The sequence below is a fragment of the Triticum dicoccoides genome, chromosome 6B, assembly GCF_002162155.2.
Source record: "Triticum dicoccoides isolate Atlit2015 ecotype Zavitan chromosome 6B, WEW_v2.0, whole genome shotgun sequence".
Lineage (NCBI taxonomy): Eukaryota > Viridiplantae > Streptophyta > Magnoliopsida > Poales > Poaceae > Triticum > Triticum dicoccoides.
The window spans coordinates 667,771,871-667,788,478 of record NC_041391.1 but is presented as its reverse complement, the minus strand read 5'-3'; the positions used below and the strand labels follow the sequence as shown (position 1 = coordinate 667,788,478).

Sequence of the window (16,608 nt, the reverse complement as noted above, 5' to 3'; positions counted from 1 at the left end):
AAGAGGAGAGCTGCATTTTGTCGAAGGTGTGGAGGAGAGAGATGAGAGAGGGATGGGGGAGGGATCTGGCGGGGAAGAAGATGTGTATGAGCGAGAAGTTTCATGACTAGTGGATAAGGTCGAGGGGAGCGCGGTGTATGGGTCCAACCGGGACACATGGTTACAGTCACTCGGAACAGATGGAGGGGGGTTGAAGTGCTCCGCACGATCGTGTGAATCTGGTGGTGTCCGAGGTGGTCCACGAAGCAACTGCGTACAACCAAAACAAATCGTTTGCCTATGTTTATCGAACTTTGTTCAGTATTTGTCATTTATGTGTTCAATACAATTGAATTTGAAGTGTGGTGTTTGACATCATGGATTTGTATATGATTGAATTTTGAGCATATTGCCGCGGATGATCTTATCACGTGAAGATGAGCTAAGATTTCAAAAATAAAACTAAGCAAAAGTTGTTTTGTAAAGTTTGAGAAAACAATCTTGAATATGTAACATGCTCTTGACTATAGTTGGGAATTTTACGGATATTCAATTTGGCTCCCATGTCCGGATACACTTGATATTACCCCGTTCTTGAGATTTGCACTAGTAGTTGTATTAGAAGTATACTTCCATTTGATATGACCTTTTGCTACAGTTCGATGGGCCACGTTCTCAATGCACAAGGCTTCCAACCGTTCGGGTTGCTCATGGACTCACACGCAGGGAAACTTGTACCGGCAAGTCAATTTCTTTTTTCCCGGCACAGGTGTGAGAGGGGCGACGACGATGGCACATCTTCGGTTCGGTTCAGTGCTTATAGTCATTGCTAGATGGTCTACGGATTTGGATGTAATTTTTATTTCTAGTGTTCTTTGTATAAAGTTGATGAATAGATCAAAAGTTTATCTCTCAAAAAATAATTTTCTTTTCTGCCACAACGCCATTCATTTAACACATTGTCTTGTCCTAGAAAATACATTGACGTTTGCTAATCCACCTTGCTCGATGTGATTTCCTTGCTAAGTACACAACTAGCATGGCCTGATTAGAATATCGATCTAGTGGCGGGCGCCTCGCCCACCACTTGTAGGTCTTTTGCCCTCGCCATTGATAGCTACAGTAGTGACATGTGTCCGGACTGTCTCATATCCGTCTTGCATATGAACTGTATATGAAGTGTGACAGATAGCCCAGACAGTTCGGATTTGGAGGGTCCAGTTGAGTGATGTTTCTGGGCCTGGACATTTAGGAAGAAAGTGGGGTCCGATTGTAGATGCTCTTACTCCACTGCTTCATACCGGAAAGAATATAATGACCTCCTGTCTAAAAAAAGATAATGACCTCGCTAAAATTGTTAGCGCAAGAAACCTCCATCAAATTGCCAACCATGAATCGAGCCTCACACCATTCCTTTCTCAGTTAAAATCCCATAACTGAAAGCTCTGTTCATGAGTGTCAAGATACCTATCTGAGAAGGCCCAAATGCAATCACATGCCCTCTTTCCCTACTAATTTGTCATTGGCACTAATAAGGTGCATGATGATTCATACTTCCACCAGCCAGTGGGTTATACATCTGCCAGGGTTCAAGCATCCATGCAAGGTTACTGGGTCTGAAGAGTGTGGCTCCGAAAAAATGCATGCATTTTTCAGATGATCTGTCTCCATAGTGGGTGGCTGGGTGCTCTAGGTGTCCATAAGTTTTGCTGTCAGGATCTTAGTGTTGAAATAGCCTCAAAAGCTCAACTGGGTTAGTTGGATGCAATGGCAGGCATAATTTTTCAAGCACATTTATCTTAATACCCATGCCAAGAGAATCTTCTGCTGCCATGCTCCAAATATCTATGCCTACTTAGCTAATCAACCAGAAGCAACTTGAGCTAAGAAGATCCAAAGATCTCCAACCCAACTTGGCACCTATAAATAATCCCCACAATGGAATACTTGATCCCATCAGTTTCTACACCACGAGCACATACTAAGAAGGCAATTCTTCTACTTGCACAAATGGCCTCCATTGTACCCCTTTCCTCTCTACTGTGTTTGTTCTTGTGTTGTGTTCTTGCCAAGGGAGACATGAAAGTGGCCCCTTCGACAAATGGGGCTGATGATAGAGGCCGGTCTCTACAGTCAAGTCATGTTTCCAGTGTGCTTGGATATGGGGCTTACGGCGATGGACGCCATGACGACACAAAGGTATGCATCGTGTATAGTGTAGTGCAAAATCACCTCAAAATACATAGCATAATTCATTTTACTAGAAATGAAAATGGATACTACCTGTGCATCCACTTCTTGTAGGAATTGTCAAAGGCGTGGGCTGCAGCTTGCTCCTCATAAAGAAGCTCGGTGGCACCGTCGATGATACCGAGCTTGTCTGCGGCCTTATATTTGACAAGAAGGCTAGCCATGTTGTCAGAGGGCCAACTAGGATCCAGAATTCCAAGATTGCTATCATATAGTTTCAGATCTCGTCGCCGAAGACTGATAGAGCAGAGTGTTATTGTGTCAAACTATGCACAGATGGGCCGCATCCTCCGCGAGGAGCGTAATTACATCCTAGGGATGGTTAAGAAGATCAAGGCGTCTGGATGCAATGTCTTCCTCATCCAAAAGAGCATCTTGCGTGATGTGGTGACTGAGTTGCCACTGCATTATCTCGCAAAGGCTAAGATTCTAGTGGTCAAGGATGTAGAGAGGGACGATATTGAGTTCATCACCAAGACTCTTAATTGCTTGCCAATTGCCAACAATGAGCATTTCCGAGAAGAAAAACTTGGGTATGCTGATGTTGTTGAGGAAGTGTCTGCTGGAGATGGCAAGATTGTCAAGATCATTGGCATCAGGGACATGGGGAGGACTGCAACTGTGCTTGTCCATGGGTCCAACCAGTTGGTTATTGATGAAGTTGATCGCAGTCTCCATGATGCACTATATGTCATCAGGTAATTTGACTTCCACTGAAACAATCTTCTATGTGTTATATGCTTGAAAGGTTCTTGATTGTAGTACTGTTTTTCTAGGTAACTTTTAGTATGGTGACTTGTAAATTATGTGAATTAACTTAAATCAGCAGAACGTTGTTGAATAATTATTCATTGTAGTAAACGGTTACGTGTTGTAAAAGAACATCCACTCTATATGGTGCCAGACACATAGGGAACCATAGAGATCATAGGTTCACTAGGTGATTATGTGTGACACAGAGCCAAGTTTGATCGAGCTCACTTACGTTGTCATGCTATTTGAGTTACTCTCGATGATCTGGTAATCTCCAGGCTGGCATATTGCAATTGGCAAATGGTGTGCGGGCCATATATGTCTGCTAAGTTGTATATCGTGTCTATTCATGGTACTTTATGATAACCCTTTGTCATGTGTACTTATGAATCTGGACATTTCGTGCTTTGTGTGGATGATAATAGATTTGTCAAATTAAATTTCATGAGAGTACACCATCAAAAAATTCACAAGAGTAAGTGGCGAGTCTGCTTTGTGTGTAAACTTTCACCTTTTAGAGCTAGCCTACTACCTACCGCCACAAGCAGCACTTCTGTGTTTCATTCATGGCCAGAAAATAGGGTTTTTGTGCAGCGTTCACTCCAACCTTTCTTTTGGCACTCCTCATCTGCTTCATGAACACAGTGAAGGCTGATGGATCCCTTCTTATGGGCTAAGGGCGGCAGTAGGGCACTACGGAGTGGCTAGGGTGCACGTTTTGTTAGTTCCAATCTTGTTACAAGCACTAGTAGTTAGTATCTGTGCGTTATGGACTAAGTAGAATGTAAGTTAGCTAGTAATATTAGCTACTCCCTCCCTTCACTATTACTAGTATTACAAGATGTTTTGATATTTCAATATGAACTAAGTGAACGAACACACTAAAACATGCCTATGTAGATCTAATTTAAAAAAAAGTTAGAACATCTTTCTTAAACAATGAACAAAGGGAGTAGCACTTAGTCGGCTGGAGTTAATTTGGCTAGCCCCATACATTGTCATGCATCCATATGTGACAACATGAAATTCTTATGAGAGCTAGTCGCTAGCTCCAATGCCTTTTATAGCCTTTTGGAACATTGGTGTGGTATTAACATGGTTGTTTTGGATATTACGATGACCGCCTCATCTTATGCCTGTGAATTTGAACACTTCCATAGAGGCTTCTGTATGATCAATGCATGACAATGTGTGGGTGTACGCATCAGATCTTATGAAATTGTATTGTTTTCTCTACTCTTATAAAAAACGAGTTAATGATGATGGTGTGTCTGCCATCTTGCAATATAGACCGTCCGATCTATATCTGACATATAGAAAGCAAACTATGACAATTTTGCAAAATGATACCCGCACCTCTCTCCACATTTGCAGATAAGGCCTTCCATCATTCATTCTTATCTTCCACAACCTCATTGTTGAGCAATTAAAAAAGGAAGCTGATACGTCTCCAACGTATCTATAATTTATGAAGCATTCATGTTGTTTTATTATCTGTTTTGAATGATTACGGGCTTTATTATACACTTTTATATTACTTTTGGGACTAACCTATTAACCGAAGGCCCAGCCCATATTGTTGTTTTATTGCCCGTTTCATTATTTCGAAGAAAAGAAATATCAAACGGAGTCCAAACGGAATGAAACCTTCGGGGGCGTGATTTTTGGAATGAACATGATCCGGGAGACTTGGAGTACAAGCCAGGGAAGCTTCGAGGAGGCCAGGAGATAGGAGGGCGCGCCCACCCCCCTGGGCGCGCCCCCTGTCTTGTGGGCCCCTCGAGGCTCCACCGACCGACTTCTTTCGCCTATATATTCCCTTATACCCTAAAACCATCGAATACGAAGATAAATCGGGAGTTCCGCCACCGCAAGCCTCTGTAGCCACCAAAAACCTCTCAGGAGCCCGTTCCGGCGCCCTGCCGGAGGGGGATCTCTCACCGGTGGCCATCTTCATCATCTCGGTGCTCTCCATGACGAGGAGGGAGTAGTTCACCCTCAGGGCTGAGGGTATGTACCAGTAGCTATGTGTTTGATATCTCTCTCTCTCTCTCTCTCTCTCTCTCTCTCTCTCTCTCTCTCTCTCGTGTTCTCTCTATGGCACGATCTTGATGTATCGCGAGCTTTGCTATTATAGTTGGATCTTATGATGTTTCTCCCCCTCTACTCTCTTGTAATGGATTGAGTTTTCCCTTTGAAGTTGTCTTATCGGATTGAGTCTTTAAGGATTTGAGAACATTTGATGTATGTCTTGCCGTGTTTATCCGCGGTGACAATGGGATATCACATGATCCACTTGATGTATGTTTTGGTGATCAACTTGCGGGTTCCGCCCATGAACCTATGCATAAGGGTTGGCACACGTTTTCGTCTTGACTCTCCGGTAGAAACTTTGGGGCACTCTTTGAAGTACTTTGTGTTGGTTGAATAGATGAATCTGAGATTGTGTGATGCATATCGTATAATCATGCCCACGGATACTTGAGGTGACAATGGAGTATCTAGGTGATATTAGGGTTTTGGTTGATTTGTGTCTTAAGGTGTTATTCTAGTATGAACTCTATGATAGATTGAACGGAAAGAATAACTTCATGTTATTTTACTACGGACTCTTGAATAGATAGAACAGGAAGGATAACTTTGAGGTGGTTTCGTACCCTACCATAATCTCTTCGTTTGTTCTTCGCTATTAGTGGCTTTGGAGTGACTCTTTGTTGCATGTTGAGGGATTGTTATACGAACTATCTATGTTATTATTGTTGAGAGAACTTGCACTAGTGAAAGTATGAACCCTATGCCTTGTTTCCTAGCATTGCAATACCATTTACACTCACTTTTATCATTAGTTACCTTGTTGTTTTTATATTTTTAGATTACAAAAACCCATATCTACTATCCATATTGCACTTGTATCACCATCTCTTCGCCGAACTAGTGCACCTATACAATTTGCCATTGTATTGGGTGTGTTGGGGACACAAGAGACTCTTTGTTATTTAGTTGTAGGGTTGCTAGAGAGAGACCATCTTCATCCTATGCCTCCCACGGATTGATAAACCTTAGGTCATCCACTTGAGGGAAATCTGCTACTGTCCTACAAACCTCTTCACTTGGAGGCCCAACAATGTCTACAAGAAGAAGGTTGTGTAGTAGACATCAGAAGCCTCTGGAACAATCTGGCATGGTGGCTGCTGTCGGCGCCGTCCATCCCCATGCATCCGCATCAATCCGACCATCAGTCACCACCATGCCCCACTTCTCCTCACCTTATCTCTCCTCTTTCTCGAGATATCATTAGTTTTTACACATGGGATTACTCCTGCATGGGTCAATCGTAACAATTGTTTTGTAAAAAAATGCATCTTGGTGTTTCTTGCAATGCATGGGCATCTTGCTAGTCTGAGCAAAATATTGTTGTCCTCTTATCATAATGACCACTCATTTCTTTTTAAGGAAACTCGTGATGTGAAGTCTAGATGAGAATGTGTATGCTGGGCAGGCAGGTTTACCCTACAACTTCTATTGATTCATAATTAGATGGTTGCCCTGAATTTTACCGAAGAAACAACTTATTGGAGTAGGCGATTTTCCAGATCTTTTTACCCAAATATGGGATGACCTGGCCTCATGGTCTGTATGGCCTTGTGGGCTCAAGTGTGATGAAAATTAAGATAATTTCCACGCCAGTAGGCCTTGAGCTTAGGTAGAAATGTATCCTCAGGAAATGATTATTGTTGCTCATGGTGTATTCATTTTGTAGTTTTTATGGTGCTAAGCACTATTTTTAGCTTACAATTTATTATTTCTTTAGTGTTGATCTTGTTCGTACTTATTTTTATGAAGGTGCTTGGTGAACAAGAGGTTTTAATTGCTGGTGGCGGTGCTCCTGAAATAGAAATGTCAATGCAACTGGCTGCTTGGTCAAAGGAGCTCCATGGGATGGAAAGTTACTGCATCAAGGAGTTTTCTAATGCACTCGAGGTCATCCCTTACACATTGGCAGAGAATGCAGGGTCAACCCAATCACCATTGTTACTAAGCTAAGGAACCGCCATGCCAATGGTGAGAAGAACACGTGCATGAACGTGAGGAAAGGCCAACTCACAACCATCTTGGAGGAGAATGTTGTGCAACTGTCGCTTGTGAGCAAGAGCGCCATCTCGCTGGCGTGCGAGTGCATTAGAATGATCTTGAAGATTGATGATATAGTCACTATAAGGTAAATCCCATAGGGTGGGTGATCCTTTTTAGGGTTGTATTATTATGTGTGAGGGGATGAACACTTTGGCTTGTCTGGTTCTATCTGGCTTGTTGTTATGTAGGGGCACCGAGTTACAATTTTATTTGTGAATGTGGCTCTTTGATGTGTTATTTTTAAGAGTTTCTTCAAGAGTATTTCTATCGCTGCTATTAGCTCCATTAAAATTATTTGATGCTCCTCCATTACTAGGATAAGGGAGTCTAGGAGCATAACCATTATTTTTTCCAGTTGGGGTTATAGATATTGCGAGCAATAAAATTCACATCACTAGATTCTTCATTAGTGATAACATTCATGTTTACCTCTTCTTTACCTTTTATCACGAAGATACGTTTATCCAGTTTGGCTGTCAACTCCATGCTACTTTCTTCAATGGCATTCACCCTCTTGGTGATGGCTCTCTCAACATGCCATTGGGCATGGTTTTCTTACATATCATCAAGTAGTTTCTTGACATCATCTATGGGCTTTCCCATGATTGTTCCTCCTGCAGCTGTATCAAGCATAGTTTTTGACATGTGATTTAAGCCATTATAAGAGATATGAAGGATTAACCATTCCTCCATTCCATGATTAGGACAGTTCCTTATAGCTTCTTTCATTCTATCCCAGGAAAGTGCTAGTGGCTCGCGTTCTTCCTGCTTGAAACCTATAATCTGAGAACGTAATTGCATAGTTTTTGCAGGTGGACTAAACATAGATAAAAAAATTGCTGCAACAATCAGCCCAAGAAGTAATAATGTCTCTAGGTAGAGATAGAAGCCATTCTTTTGCTTTTCCTCTTAAAGAGAAAGGAAAAAGACACAACTTTAAAGTGTCAGGGTCGTAATCTCTAATGCGTGTCATGTTGCACAATTCAGTAAAATTATGCGAGCGCATACCGGCATATTCAGAAGCAAAGCCTCCAAATTGGTCATGTTGAACCATGGAAACTAAATTTGGTTGGATCTCATACTCAGTTGCAAAACTCCCAAGATTACGAGCCATAGTAATCTTTTTGGTTTTTTCAACTGACAAGACTTGCAACAAAAGTAAAACTTAAACTAAAAATAGAAAAGTAAAAACAAAAATTGAAACTTAACTTCAACAGAAATTCTAAACACAAAGACTAGGAATACACAGCTCCTTTCCGGCAATGCCGCTAGAAAAAAGGGCTTGATACCTCCTTTTAGTGATCCGGTATTGGAACAGAAAAGTGTATCCTACACCTATTTCCTCAGAGCTGACCCTAGGTAATCGAACCCACAAGAGGGGGATTCCCTTGAAGCGATGGTCCCTAGCAAGCTTATGTTAAAGGATCAATTCTAGCTTCTAATCGGATCAAGGAAGCATATAGTGATTCAAATATGTATAGTAAAAAGAGGTATGGGTATGAGGTCGTAATGCTTACAACCATGTATTGTGTTGGGACCAGATATGATCTTAATTTGTGCGGTGGAAGTCACCTGTCGAGATGTGCTTGTTACGAACCAAAATTGGGGATGTGTCCAGATAACATCTTGACCGACATGAGTCCTACATCAAGAATCAGTTGTCCTACCAGAGGCCCAATCCATCAGGCGAGGTTTCCTCAGTAATTAAGATAATAAAATCGAACAAGAGCTTTGGGCATTTAATGACTACACCTCATGAATCCCCGAGGATTGGATTCATGTTACCCTATTGAACCTTACTGTCACCGTTTGTTCGGTATAACACTTCACATTCTCCTTGCTCCTATCCTCATCGGTGCTCGGTCTCCATGATCTTGGGTACCTGCAGGGATGAAGATCGCGGACAAGACAACAGACATCTACGGAACAATTTTATTTCACACATACAGGATGTTAATTCAAAGCCCTTCCATTGATCCCCACAATAAATATAGAGGGTTGCAAGGCCTATGCCTCAACCCATACCTTATCGAACTACTCACACATGGAGATCAGATCGCGAGAAGAAAACATTGAAGAACACATCTTGAAGATTGATTGATTGCAAATATGTCTTACAATGGATGCCTTGTGCGATGCATGATTACAAGTATGAACTAGATGAGGAAGCACTATGGTGGTGATGGTGGCTATGGAGATAGAAATGGCGGCGGCTAGGGTTTGTGGATGATGATGAAGATGATGATGTTCTGGCTTTTGCGGACGCTCCCCTGTTGACATTTCGATGGGGTCCCCTTTCTAAAAGTTGCCTAGGTAGACAATATGCCTCAGTTTCCATGCCACACGGGCGCTTGCCGTCTTTTGCCTTGTCTTCATAGGTGCGGCTCCCGGTGATTTCTTCTTTCTTCATTTCCATTCCCTTGCATATTCCCACATGATTTATTTCCTTTGTAGCCCATTTCCCATGGGAACACATCAAATATAAGATTTGTGGAATCCTTTGCATTCATTACTCATTAGTAGCAATATGGGAGCGAACATCTCTTTTTAAATGAAATATCTCGGTTTAAACAAGGGTGGATGAGTGTAAAATATATCACTCATCAGTATGCACGGGTTATTTTCTCCTCCATGATTTATTTTCATATATAGGCAAGGACAGTCAACAGGCTCTTAGCGACATGGCCGAGCACCACTTGCCAACATGGACAACGACCACTATGCGCTAATGACATGGATGACCAAGCGCTCATCAAGATGATGACGACCATGCTCTGCATGATGTCCACACACTGACTGTTGCCGAAACATTCATGAGAGGGTACAACACAACACTATATTAGCCAGGTGGTTCATGCTATATTAGAAAGAAAGAGTGTTCAAGAATAAGACGGAAAAAGAACTAAAGCGGTCAAGTGGTTCATGGTGTTGGACAAGGAAAGAGTTTTCATGAAAATAAAACGAAAAAAGAAAAGAAGAGTATTCTAGGAAATAAATAGGAACGATAACTAAAGCTAGCGAGCAAGGAGGAGGAAGAAGATGAGGCGTCAATGATGAACGCATTAATGTTAACATGGTGTTGGTTGGCGCCAATGAATGGGTTGCACAAACTGGCTAGGAGTAGAAGTTCTAGGGAAGGACAAGGAAGAGAAGAACTACAAGTATCCCTTCTAGCAATGAATGGTGCGTGGGCTTGAGGTGGAGCTTATTTGTGACTAGAAATATGTTCAGGTTGCCACTATCCTCCCACGTTGGTGTGTATGTGCGTTTTTTCCGTCTCATCAGTTGGGACATATCATGTTGTTTCATCATGACATTGACATGTTGAACCGAAGGCGTTGCATACTCTAAATAGATGTGAGATATGATAAATGGAGAAAAATATTGGCACCTGTTGTGACACAATTAGAAACCCTAGAAAAGATGACATTTTACTACGTGCATTTGCAAAGTTGAATGAACCTTTGAGAATGATCTCTACAGTTATTTGTTGTTTTGTGGCAATAGTATGTGTTAGTTAACCCATTCTATATATTGTAAATATGAAAAATTTCATCCCTGTTGCAACGCACGAGGGTGAGGTGGGCGTCATCTAGTTTTAAAGGAGAGGTCTCCAGTGAGAAATGTCCCTCTACGGCAGGAAACCGAGCGGGAAGGGGAGGATCCGACAGAAAAAGAGAAGGGTGCGTGGTGGGGTGGTTTTTTTGTGTTGGGCTGAGTGTTCAAGATAACATGATGGATAGTCCGGACAACTATTTATGCAGGAAGAAGACTAAGAATGGTGATGAATGTAATTCTCTAGCTGCATGGGATATGGCGTGCCGCCCCAAAAAGAATGGTGGACTTGGAGTCATTGACCTAGAAGTTCAAAATAATGCCCTTCTGATGAAATATATTCATAAATTCTACAACATGCATGACATACCTTGGGTGAGATTGATATGGAAAACTTACTACAACACCTCGGTGCCACACGCAACGGAGCCATGTGGCTCATTCTGGTGGCGCGATCTGATTCAACTCATGCCAATTTTTTGAGGCATCACGAAAGTTCAAATTCATTGTGGCACATTGACGCTCGTTTGGAAGGACTACTCGAACCAATCGATACTCTCAGAATCCTTTCCTAGAGCATACTCATTCACCATAGTCGAGGACACTTCGGTCAAAGAATTCCTCCTTGCTGGTGACTTGCAGGAGATCTTCCATCTTCCTTTATCTGTATAAGCCCATGATGAGGTAAATGAAATGCAAACTGAGATGATCAACACTACCATCTCTAATCAAACTCATGATGTCTGGGTTTACATCTGGGAACCAGCAACCATTCGGACCACTGCAACTTTTATTTCAGAGAAGTTGTGTCGCACGAGACATTTAAGTGGCCGTGGAAATCCAAAAGCATACCCAAGATCAAGGTGTTTGGTTGGCTTCTATTGTCTGACCGCCTCAACACCAAAAACATGTTCAACAGAAGGCACTGCAACATTGGAGACAAGGTGGAGAGCATATAAAAGAAACAGTGGAGCACTTATTCTTTCACTGCGCATTCAGCAAGGGATGTTGGAGAATCCTGTACATTAACCGGATAAGCATATGTGGCACCGGTGACTGCACCACCAGATGAAAATTCAAGGGACATAATCCATTTGGAAGGGGGGTTGTGGTTCTTTTGAAGATTAACCTTCAAGTGTAGTTGAATTATGTACTCATCTGCTCTCTCGTCTCTCTCACTCCGCCCTTTCTTAGGACATTTCTAACCGATCCCCAATACGGCCATAAGGGAGTAAAATTTTCAGTTTACTCCCTTACGGTGGACCTAGCTCACACTGAAGATGTTGTGCATACACTGCCTGCTAACCACACCCCCATGGTATCCATCTTCGTAGTCTTGGTCAAAAGCGTTGCAAATAAATTTAGCCGCCTTCAGATTTTTGGTGAAAACCATTGCAAAAACATGGAGTACCATCCACCTTTAGAGTCTTGGCCGAAAACATTGCAAACTTGTGGACAATCTCGCAGAAGATGGAGCTATGTCTACAAAATAGAGATGCCTACATGTGAGATGCTAGTACAACCCTATAAAATTTCAGTGTAGTACTTTCAAATAGTTTCCCCCATTCTGTTGAACAAACAATATGGCCAAAAAATAGCACTCCACTGCAATGCATGTGTTGTACACAGAAAAAAGATTGACAAACAACAAAATTATAGACATGTTAACAAATAAAATTTGATAAAATGAGAAAACTTTTTAGAAAAACAACTACACATCTATTAGCTTTCCGTAAATGGATTATGCCACTGCCTCCAAAAGAATGGTACATGACACATATATTCGCATGAAAAAATATAGTAAGCTCATAATAATTTATTTTTTCAGTGACAAACACACAATTTAAGGTTTTTTTAATACCTCAGTTAGCGTTCCCACTGAAAACACATGAAAATGTAGTTGTACCTGTGCTTGTTCTCCTTCTCCTCCCCTTTCCCTCCTTCCACCCTTCTGTTCCGTCCTTGGGCAGATTATGGCATATGCGCCCTGGTGCAAAACATAAGCTTCATGTAATGGACCTATGGTCTCCGGGCTACGGCCTGTTTTGAAATACATAAGGTAGAAAGCACTCTACCTTTCATTTCAAAAAAAAACACATGAAAAGAAAAACTCTACCCACTTTTAGAAAAGAGGTAAATACACCCACGGTCTTAGAACTTGCATTGGATGGTCACTTTGGTGCACAAACTTGCAAAATACGCGTTTGTGGTCACGGAACTTGCTAAACGGTGCAAATACAGTCACTCCCTTCATACGCAGTCGTATGTGGAAACGCCAGCGTGGCATGGGCCCGCTGTCAGCTACCATGGCCTTCCAGCGAGGCATGCGCGCGGTCACTTTGCAGAAAACCCCGTGGGTTTATTATTTTTTGCGCAAAAAAGCCCCTAGAGACGCGAGAATAGAGCGCTTTGCAAATAAGCGTATAGGTACCCCAAAATCGCTGGCAGCCCATTGTAACTCCCCACCGCTTCGTCTCCCTTCTCTGTCGATCGTTCCAAGGCGCTGGCGGAGGCGAAACTGCAGCACGGCACCCGTCGTCGGAGGAGATGGAAGAACCGCGCCACCGACGGCCGGGGGAAGCAGCACCCACATATGGTGAGTGATCCCATGCGTCTACCTCCTCTTTTATTTACCTATTTTGTCAGCCCGCCGTGGGTAGGATTTGTGTGGTAGGATCGGTGGGTTGTACCAGTTGATTGAGATGTTCAGACTTTGATTCGAGCGCGTATTTGCCCTATGGATTAGTTGCGACCGGCCAGAACTCCTGCTTCTCCAATCTGACCTAGGGTTTAATTGGGGTTTTTCAAGGAGGCGTATTTTTGCTTCAGAAAAGTTGATGAAAGTAATCCAGAATTCATGTTAGGCACGGTATGTTGACAGATTTCGTCGTTGATGCAGTGTTTTAACTAAACGTATGTGGAACTGAATGTGTGCTTTCTCTATAATTAGCATGTCTGAAAAAACTGAATATTTGCTGCAATTTAACTGAATATGGCTGCACTGTTCATAACTGAATGTGAAAGTTCTGTTTTTACTGAATGTGAGTGCTCTGTTCTGTACTAAATGTGAGTGCTCTGTTTTGTATTGAATGTGAGTGCTCTGTTCTGTACTGAATTTGATCATTCCAGTACGTAATTGAAGTTTAATTATTTGACAATGCAGGACAATTTGATGGCTTGTTCACTATTGAGATCCATCACAATGTTTTTCTTTGTGTAACTGGAAGCAACATGACATACATGGATTATATGGTTGACTGGTTTGACAATTGTCAGAGTGACACTTGGTCAATGTTGTGGATAAATGATTTTCTTGTGCAACTAGGATATGACAATGAGGGCAGGCCTAGCGCAGTGGTGAAGTCCTCCCCACTTGTGCCAAGAGGTCCTGGGTTCGAACCAGCCTCTCTGCATTGCACTTTGTAGGGGTAAGACTAGGTTCCTATAATCTCTCCCCAGACCCCACCTTGTGTGGGAGCTTCTATGCACTGGGTCTGTCCTTTAACTAGGATATGACAATGAAGTGTCCAAGACTAATGTGTATTGGTGTCAACCAGGAAACTCATTTGGTGAGGGCCTGAAGCTTATGACATGCGATGCAGACATTGTTCTTATGATTGTTGCAACAATTGAGCACAGTAACCTGGTACTGGTTGTAGACCATGGTGACACACTTCAGTCAGTAACCACAGATGATGTGCTGATACATGGAGTGCCTGATTTGCCAAAGGTTATAAGTCCAACAAAACTAAGGCATGGTAAAGAAAACATCAGCTATTCAGAGAAACAACCCAGTACATCAGAGAAGCTTTCAAGCCCAGTAAAGAGGTTTATGCCATTTGGAGAAGGATCTAGTTCTCGTATTGCAGTTGAAGAAGAGGAGGAAGAGTTTAACATTAGTGACAATGGTGAAAGTAGTGGTTCAGAGGGAAATGGAGAGGATGTAGAGGCCGAGACAGATGAGGATTTCTATGAGAGTGATTATGAAATAGCAGTAGGTGATGATGATCTTTTTGATGCCAATGTGGACAAAGATTTTGATGATCACAGAGAGAAAGAAAATGTGCAGGACTTTGAAGGAGAACTTCCAGAAGATGCATTAGAGGATAGTCATTTGAACTTGTCAAAAGAAGAGAAAGAGAAGCTGAAGCACAAATTCAGCACTTTCAACCCAAGCACTGATCTTAATGCACCTGTTTTCAAGCTTGGGATGGTCTTTGGAGATATGAAAGAGTTGAGGCATGCTCTCGTTGCATATAGTGTCAGAAATAGAGTGAAGGTGAACAAGCGTAGGAATACTTCAAAGTTGTTAGAGGCTGTATGCAAGCCAGGTTGTACTTGGTACTTGAAGGCAGGACATGATAACAGGTCAAGTAGCATTCAAATAAAAAAGTACACTGACAAGCATACATGCACCAAAGCTTGGGACCTGAGAGTTCTTACTACACCTTTTCTTACTCACAAGTTCAGGAATGAATTCAGAGACAATGAGAAAATGCCTCTTGAGGGAATTTTCAGAGAAAGTTGAGCAAGAATTCAACTTGGTTGCAAAGAGGACCAAGTTGGGAAGGGCAAGAAGGGCAGCAGTCAAGCAGATTAGGGGAGAAGATGATGATCAGTACAAAACCCTATGGGACTATGGGCAGGAGCTTAGAAGAAGCAATCCAGGAAGTCAGTTCTTCTTGTGCACAAAGGAGGTGTTTGACAACAAGGCCAAGATGACAAAGGACCACTTCTCGACATTGTATTGGTCTTATGATGCATGTAAGAGGGGGTTTCTTAAGGCTTGTAGGCCAATCATTTTCCTTGATGGGTGCCACATTAAAACAAGATACAAGGGGAATTTGCTGGCAGCAGTAGGAATTGACCCAAATGATTGCATATTTCCTATTGCATTTGGCCTATGTGAAGTGGAGTCAACACACAGCTGGAAGTGGTTCTTAACTTCATTGAAGGATGATCTCAACATAAGCAACAGTACACCATATACACTTATGAGTGACAAGCAGAAGGTGGGCACACTTCCTTCCATTTTATGCTAGTGTTTTCTGTTAGTTTATGCAATTATTGTTATTGATGATATTGCTATTTTGTAGGGTTTAATAAATGCAATTCAGAAAGTTTTTCCTTATTCAGAACACAGAAATTGTGTTAGGCATATTTACCAAAATTTTCACAAAGTCCACAAGGGTGAGCAGCTGAAAAATGACTTGTGGGCTATAGCTAGATCCCCAAATGAGATGGCCTACACGAGAAGCATGAATAAGATCAAAGAGCACAACCTTGATGCTTACAAGTGGGTTGAGAAGTTAGCTCCGAAAACATGGATCAAAGCTTTCTTCGACCCATTTTGCAAGTGTGACATATTATTAAACAACATGTCTGAAGTCTTCAACAGGTTTGCATTGCCCTCCCACCTTCCCTTCATATCATGTCAAACAATGCCATTGGGTACTAACATAACATGAACATATGAAAATATTTGCAGTTATATATTGGATGGAAGAGAGCTACCGATTAAGTCAATGTTGTATTATATTTTCACGAAGCTCACAAATAGGATAGTTGGTAAGCAAAGGGAGTCAGAAAAGTGGACAGGAAGACTGCGCCCCAAGATTCAGAAGAAACTCGACAAATACATTGAGTTGGCAAAGAATTGCAGGGTGCAAGAGTACGATAGAGGTGTGTTCAAAGTTTTCTCTCTACAAAACTCATACACAGTGGACTTAAATATGCTAAGCTGTGATTGCAAAAGGTGGGTACTGTCTGGCATCCCTTGTCATCATGCAATAGCAACTTTCAGGCATGAGAGGATTGAACCAGAGAGCATGGTTCACTCCTGCTATACAGTGGAGGAGTACAAAAAGTGTTATGGATATAACATGATGCCGATGAGGGATACAAAGCTATGGGAGAAAATGAACGGGATTGATGTGT

The 16,608-nt window shown here is 42.0% G+C and overlaps 1 pseudogene; it reads left to right on the top strand.

The window, feature by feature from the left end:
* Positions 1 to 2,080: 2,080 nt before the first annotated feature.
* On the top strand, positions 2,081 to 7,205 carry LOC119321443 (annotated as a pseudogene).
* The last annotated feature ends 9,403 nt before the right edge of the window (positions 7,206 to 16,608 follow it).